Below are 7,725 nucleotides of genomic sequence, written 5' to 3'. Positions count from 1 at the left end.
CCCTAGTCGAAATAGTGGTTTTAGGACCACAAATTTGAATCAAAAAATATTTTAATACTATTTTCAATGCTTATAATATGTGAAATGACATGTGTGAAAGTTTCGTATGAAAATTTAATTGATTGTGTGCTTAATTTGATAAAATGACCTAATCGCGTAAAATATAAAAGTTATCTACTATTAGTTAAAAGTGCCTATTTGATTTTTCTTATTAAAAGAGAGGTCCTTATGATGCAATTATACCATTTAACATATGAGTGGACATTAATGGCATTGATATTAATGTTTTAAATGTTTATAATGCAAGGGTAAAATGGTAATTGATGTATTATTAAGTATTAAATAAAAAACATGAAATAAGGCCATTATTATCTTATTGTTGACAAAATTGAGGAAATAAAAGTTATGGTTCTTGTGTTTTAACATTCGGCTAAGAGATGTGGTGATTAAGGTATGTGTTTTGATCTGTTTTCAACAATTTCTACGTTTTTGTGATCATTGCTTGATATTCTATAAAGCCCATGCTTAAATTTCTGATTTTGATGATGATTTTGAAATATTACATTGATGAAATTGTGAGCTTTACGAATTTAGTTGATGGAAAATGAAAGATATGTTTTAGGTTAGTATATTTTGTATTTGAATTTTTGATGAAATTGAGTAATTTGGACTAAATTGTGAAATTTGTAAATTGAAAGACTAAAATGTGAAACAAATGAACTATGTGGGCTTATATGAACTCTATGAAAATTCGGCTAAGCATGTGTATAAGGAAATTTTGTGTATTTTGTGATTTTTGTGACTAGGGGCAAAAGTGCAAAAATGTGAAAATGTGAGGGCTAATCTGTAAAAATGCCCTAAACATGTGTTTTTGGATTGATTTGAATGTTTTGATGAATGAAATGGTTAAATTTGAATATGTATAGATCAAGAACCAAAGAAAACTGAATTAGATCGGGGAAAGTCAAAAGTCGTCGAGTAGCTGATTTTGTTTATTTGATTCCGTATGAGGTAAGTCTATATACAAATAAATATTTTTATAATGATTTACTTATGCTTAAATCTTATTGAACAATTATGAATGGCTTATTGAATTGAATATGAGATATCTGAGAAAGCATCGACAAAGTTCTGATGTCCGAAAAGCCCCGTACGAACCTTAGGAATAGTTAGGATACATATGTCATGACATAGGATCCGACATGTGTTATCATGTAAGACCACGTCTAGGACGTTGGCATCATATTTGATTTCATGTATGACCCTGTCTGGGATAGTGGCATCGATATTTGATTACATGTAAGACCACGTCTGGGACGTTGGCATTGTATGAGCTTTCTAAGCTATCCGCATATCCTTATGATTCCGATCGGTTCAATGAGCATTCCAAGAAAATGAATTATTATGTGAACATGTATCTGATTCAGGTACGTTTGAAATGTACATTATGTTTAAGAATAAGGTAAGTAAAAATCATATGTATATAAATGAACTTATGGAATAAGTATGAAGTATGTGAAAAGGAAATATGTTAAGTATAAGTGAATTATGCATATATGAGCAAATGATTATGGGTCTTTGAGTTAAATGAGAAATGTGAACTTGTCATTATTATATGCCATGATTCATGCAACTGAATTAGTTTATAATTGTATTTTGTGATAAGTTTATTTGTATATGGCTTACTAAGCTTTTGAAAGCTTACTTTGTGTGTGTTTGCATTGTTTTATAGTTATTGTATCTATCAGGAGCTCGGGGATCGTCGAGGATCGTCACCGCACTATCAAATCTTATTTTGGTACCTTTAGACATTGTGAATATAAAAGTATGGCATGTATAGGCTAGAAGTTTTTGGATATGTTTTGTAATGTATATATATCATGCCATGTGATATGGCTAGTTTGTGTTTGAAATTATGGTTTGATTTTGATAAAATGTTCCATTATGATGTGCATTTGGTTGGCCAAAAGAATTAGTGAATTTGGTAAGTTTTGGTATGTGCATATTATGGAATTTGGTAACAATTTGGCATAAGACTTGATTGAGCCATATGTTTTGGTATGTATTAGCTTATGGAATGACATGAATTGGTATGTGTTATGAACATGAGATTGGTTGATATTATCATAGTAGGAATGTTGGATGTTTTGTAATTGGAAATGGTTGAAATTTGATGTGCATTTGGTGCCTAATTGTTGATTGTAGGGAGGACGCTTAATGGGTGGCAAATTGGCCTTGTAAATGTCCTATTTTTGCCCACATGGGCAGAGACATGGGCGTGTGTCTCAGCTATGTTGCTCGAGGGCTATTTCGAAATAAGCCTGGGTAGACCACACGGTTGTACACACCGGCGTGTGCTAGGCTGTGTGGCCAAGTCAGTTTTGACCACGAGCTAGACACACGAGCGTGTGACTGGCCATGTGACTCAAGTTAGTAGCCTCCCTAATTTTCACACAGCCTGGTACACGGGCGTGTCATGTGGCCATATGGACAAGTCAGTATGTATGCCTTGTTTTGACATGGCCTAGACACACAGGCGTGTCTAAAGTCGTGTGATGCACACAACCTGTTCACACGGGCATGTGACCTGTAAAACTTTGAAAAATTGTTTAAGTTTTGAAAATTTTGTATGAGCTTGGTTTATTCCCGACCCCTTTCTGATGCATGTTTAAGGACTTGATGACCTATATAAGGGACTCTATAATGATGTTTGATTATGTTCGTGGATGATGTTGTGACAGCCCTAAAGTGACCCTAGTCAGAAAGCGGTTTCGGGACCGCTAAACCGAGTCACCAAATTATTTGAATATGATATTTATTGTCTAAAATATGTGATTATGAATGTGTGAAAGTTTTAAGCTTCGATTTAGTAAATTGCATGTGAATTTAGTCAATAGGACTTATGTGTGACACTTTTGAAATGTGATAGGTTAATCTATAAGGATCTATTAGTGTATGTAATCAAAGGGGTGGACTTGCATGTCAATTTCCCCCATTTAATTACTAGTGGCCAGCCATGACAAAAGGTGATGGGCAAAACATGTCATAAAACATGTTGTGCTAATGGTTTATGTGAGAAAGGATAAAATAATAATGGGAAGGTAAATGATGACAGAAAAAAATGTGTGTAACGCCCCCACGCCCGAGACCGTCGTCGGAGTCGAGTATGAGGTGTTACTAAGCTTAGTTTAACATTTTTAGAACTTTGGATTATTTGTTTCTACATTCACAGCTTTTAAGCTACTTGCGTCACAGTCACAAGAAAAATCATATCTCGAGTTACGAAACTCAAAATTAAGATCTGTAAATTTTTTCTGAATCTAGACTCATATACCTATCTACTAATTTTTTTCTAGAATTTTTGGTTGGGCCAATTAGTACAGTTTATTAGTTAAAGTTACCCCTGTTTCAGGACTTGACTGGTCTGACCTCTGTTTACTACGAACCACATTTCTATCTGTACAAAATCCATATGACTATGAGGTTTATTTCTGCTGAAACTAGACTCAATAAGGATTCTTAGAATATAAAATACACTACCTAATTATATCTTTACAATTTATGGTGAATTTATAAAGTTGGAACAGGGGATTCAGAAACTGCTATGACCCTGTTTCACTAAAATTCAAATATCTTGTAACATATAATTCCCTTACCTGCTTCATTTATTTCATGTGAAACTAGACATAATAAACTTCAATTTGATATGTAGTCCATTACCAATTTCAATTTATATGATTTTTAATAAATTTTTAAACTCACATCAGTGTTGCTGCAGTATTCCGTTTATGGCAAATTTCATCCCTTTTATGAGTTTTTATGCACTAAATATCTTAATAGTTTTCCTTAACATCAAGCATAATCTACACTAACCATTTTCATAATTTATCATTATCAAGCATTTCCTCAACCATTCCACAACCATACCATAAGATCATTTACACAAAATAGGTATATTGCTATACATGCCATACTTAAATTTACAAGCCATTTACCAAAAGTCTTCCGGATAGTGTGATCGAGCCTTGACCTATCCCGACTCTCGAAATGGCTTGTCCAAAACTACAAAGAATAAGAAGGAGGAGTAAGCATAAATGCTTAGTAAGTTCATATGCAAATAATAAGTAACTTAACAAACAAATCATACCAATCAACATTAGCATGCATCACTAAAACACATATCACATTTTTAATCATTTTCATCATCTTATTATCTTATCGTGGTTGTATCAATACTCAACCCGAGGGTTAAATACATACCTGTCCAAAATATCCATTTCACATCACTTACCAATACGCTCTTTACATCTCGAATATTCCTCCATTTGAGTAGAACTTTACCCGTTGAACACATCGAATATAATTCGGATACATGGATAACTTGCACATAAGTGCCATATATGCAATCAAGCAATCATGTAACCCGCCCATAAGCGAACTCGGACTCAAATCAACGAGCTCGGGCGTCGCATCCATAAGTGAACTCGGACTCAACTCAACGAGTTCGGACATTCGCATCCATAAGTGAACTCGGACTCAACTCAACGAGTTCGGATGCTCAACCATCCTAGTGACATGTCACTTGTATCCTAATCTATTCCTAAGGTTCAAACGGGCTTTTCCTTGAACACTTATCCTTGCTGCCTTCCGTAGAATGCCAAATCAATACTCAGTAACAATTATATTTAACAAGTAGCTCGATAATTTACATATTATTTGAAATTAACCACAAAGCATACATTTCATAATTAAATTCAGCATAGCATATAATTAACATCAATAACTTAAAATAACAATTATGCTACTTTATTTACACATGAACTTACCTTGGTACCAAAATACAAAGATTTTGTAATTTAGTCCACAATCTTTTCTTTTCCTCGATTGAGGTCGATTCCACGCCTTTCTTGATCTAAAATAACACATTTAGCTTATTTAATACTCACATTATCAAATTAATCCTTAACTCAAATTTTGGCAAAATTACAATTTTACCCCTAAACTTTTGCATATTTACATTTTTGCCCCTAGGCTCTGGATTAAACTTTATTCCTTATTCTTATGTTTTACAACATGCTGATCACTTTTCTCTTCTATGGCAACATCAAATTCTCACTCTAACATGTACTTGTGACTATTAGGTATTTTTACCGATTAAGCCCTTTTACTCGTTTTTGCTTAAAATCGAGTAGTACAAGTTGTCTAACATAATTTAAAACTTCATATTCTATCATAAAACATCAAAATACACAAATTTCACCTATGGGTATTTTTCCAAATATAAACCCTAGGTTAAATTATTGCTAACATAAGCTTTATCGAGTTACCGGATCTCAAAAACGTAAAAATCATTAAAAGCGGGCTTGGAATCACTTACTATGGAGCTTGGAAGATTGAAACAAACCCTAGCTATGGAGAACCCTTGAAATTTCGGCCTAATGAAGAAGATGGACAAAATTGGCTTTTAATTTTGTTTTAATTCATTTTAATAACTAAATGACCAAAATACCCTTACTACTAAACTTTCCAAAAATTCCTTCCATGTCCTAATTTTGTCCATGAACTTAAAATTGGTCAAATTTCTATTTAAGACCTCCTCATTAATATTCCAAAACAATTTCATACTAAAAAACTTCTAGAATGCAAGTTTTACAACTTATTCGATTTAGTCCCTACTTTCAATTTAAGCACTTTAGGCATAGAATTTCATCACGAAATTTTCACACAATCATGCAATCATATCATAAACCTCAAAATAATTATAAAATAATTATTTCTATCTCGAATTTATGGTCACGAAACCACTATTCCGATTAGGCCCTAATTCGGGATATTACAATGTGTGTGGTTGCCCCCCCTCCATTGCCGTGAATGGAAGAAAGAAAGACTTCAACTTTTATTTTTCTATCTTGCTTCCTTGTCTCTTTCAAATGAAGCTAGAGAGGAGAGGCCGGCTGCATGTAGTGGAAAACCATGAAATTTGTTTGCTTATAAGTTGAAATTTTCAAGTAGAAGGCTAAAAAGGGGAGGAGCAAATTGAATAGGTAGAATCGGTGTTGGGAACCTTGGTGAGTTTTCCTTGAACTTTTATTTGATAATTGTTGAAACTGTCAAATTGCTGTCCGAATTTTACCTTGTTGGTATTGTTAATTGTCGCCTGCTTATGTCTGTCTAAATATTGTATTATTGATGCTGTCCGAATCAGCCTCCGAATGTGATATGTTACGCAATTAAGCCAAGTGTTGCGAGTCCTCTTAGGCTGCCCACAACGCAACCTTTCAATACTAATGTTACCATGAATTAACCTTCAATTGATGGTGTGGTGTATATACATTTTAGAAAGAAAGATGTTGTTGTTTAGTTGAATTTTCATTTGATAAATGTTCATTCGGTCAAATGGGAGAAGAATGAGATGAATTTAAATGTTGTGGTTTATTATTTTAGTTGCTAAATGAAGAAAAAAAAATCGGCTAACAAGGGAGTACTAAGGCCGAATATGATTTTGAATATTAGTGGTGTAGTTGCCGAATTTGAACTATGAAGTTATTGAGTAATGTGTGTGTTTTAAGTGATAGAATTGAGTAAATGCTTGGAATGTGATATGTATGAATTATGTGTTAAATTAAGGTTTGCTAAGCTAGCTATTAAGATGAAGTGCAAATGTTAGTAATTGATTGCTAGTGTATATATGTGTACTAGCCGAGCTTTGAATTTAACTAATGGTTGGAGCACCATGTGTTGTAATGAGATTATTTGAGTGAAATCATAGATATTTATATGATGAATTGATTGTGGATATACATGCTTAAATAAGATGCACACATGAATGAATAGATAGCTTGGTGTTGCATGTATTCGGTCATAAAGGTGCACATGAGGAAATGTTAGATTAATCGTATTAAATTGCTCAATGTGATTAAAAATGCGTATGACCATTTTGTGTTTGAGCTAAAGGTGGCCATATGACCTATCAAACTCCTTGTCATATTCGCCATAAGCTAGCATAATGAGACTTTAATAAGTTAAATTTGTTTGAATTAGCTCAAGAGCTTAGAGGACCAAAGTTGGATAAGGGAAGGAAAAAGTGATCGAATAGCCACCAAATCGTTCGACCACATCCGAGGTAAGTTTTAAGTGATTAAACATTGAGTAAATTCAATCATAATAGGACATAATGAGTTGATTTAATAAGATATGATGTGGCCATGATATGTCTTAAACTCAAATGGTAAGTTCATAAGTGTTTGGACTTGAAATTTAAGAGCAAATTGTAATAATTTGCTTTGGACAGCAGCAGTAACGTGATTTTAGAAAATCACTATAAATTGTTGGTGTGGAAGTATAGGCTGAATAAAATATGTAATCAAAGCTTAGTTAGTCTAGTTTCTTATAAAAGAGACCGTGGAAGCAAAGAAATTTCCTATAAAGAGATATTTACAGTTTGGTGGGACAGTGTCAGAATGACTCTGAAATCCCCTGTTCTGTTTTTGGAAAATCATTATAATTTGTACAAAAATGGTTATAAGATAATATTTATATGCTTAGACTCCTTAATGAGTCTAGTTTCAAATGAAATCAAATAGAAAACATTATGAATTCTGTACAATGAAAAATTTGATTCGTAGTGAGGAGTGGTCAGATTAGTCAAACAGTGAAACAGGGGAGACTTTAAGAAAAATATGGTATTGATTGGCCAAACCAAAAATTCTGAAAATTTTATGGATG

Source organism: Gossypium arboreum, chromosome 3, assembly GCF_025698485.1.
Source record: "Gossypium arboreum isolate Shixiya-1 chromosome 3, ASM2569848v2, whole genome shotgun sequence".
In the NCBI taxonomy this organism is placed as follows: domain Eukaryota; kingdom Viridiplantae; phylum Streptophyta; class Magnoliopsida; order Malvales; family Malvaceae; genus Gossypium; species Gossypium arboreum.
Note: the sequence above shows the minus strand (reverse complement) of the source record.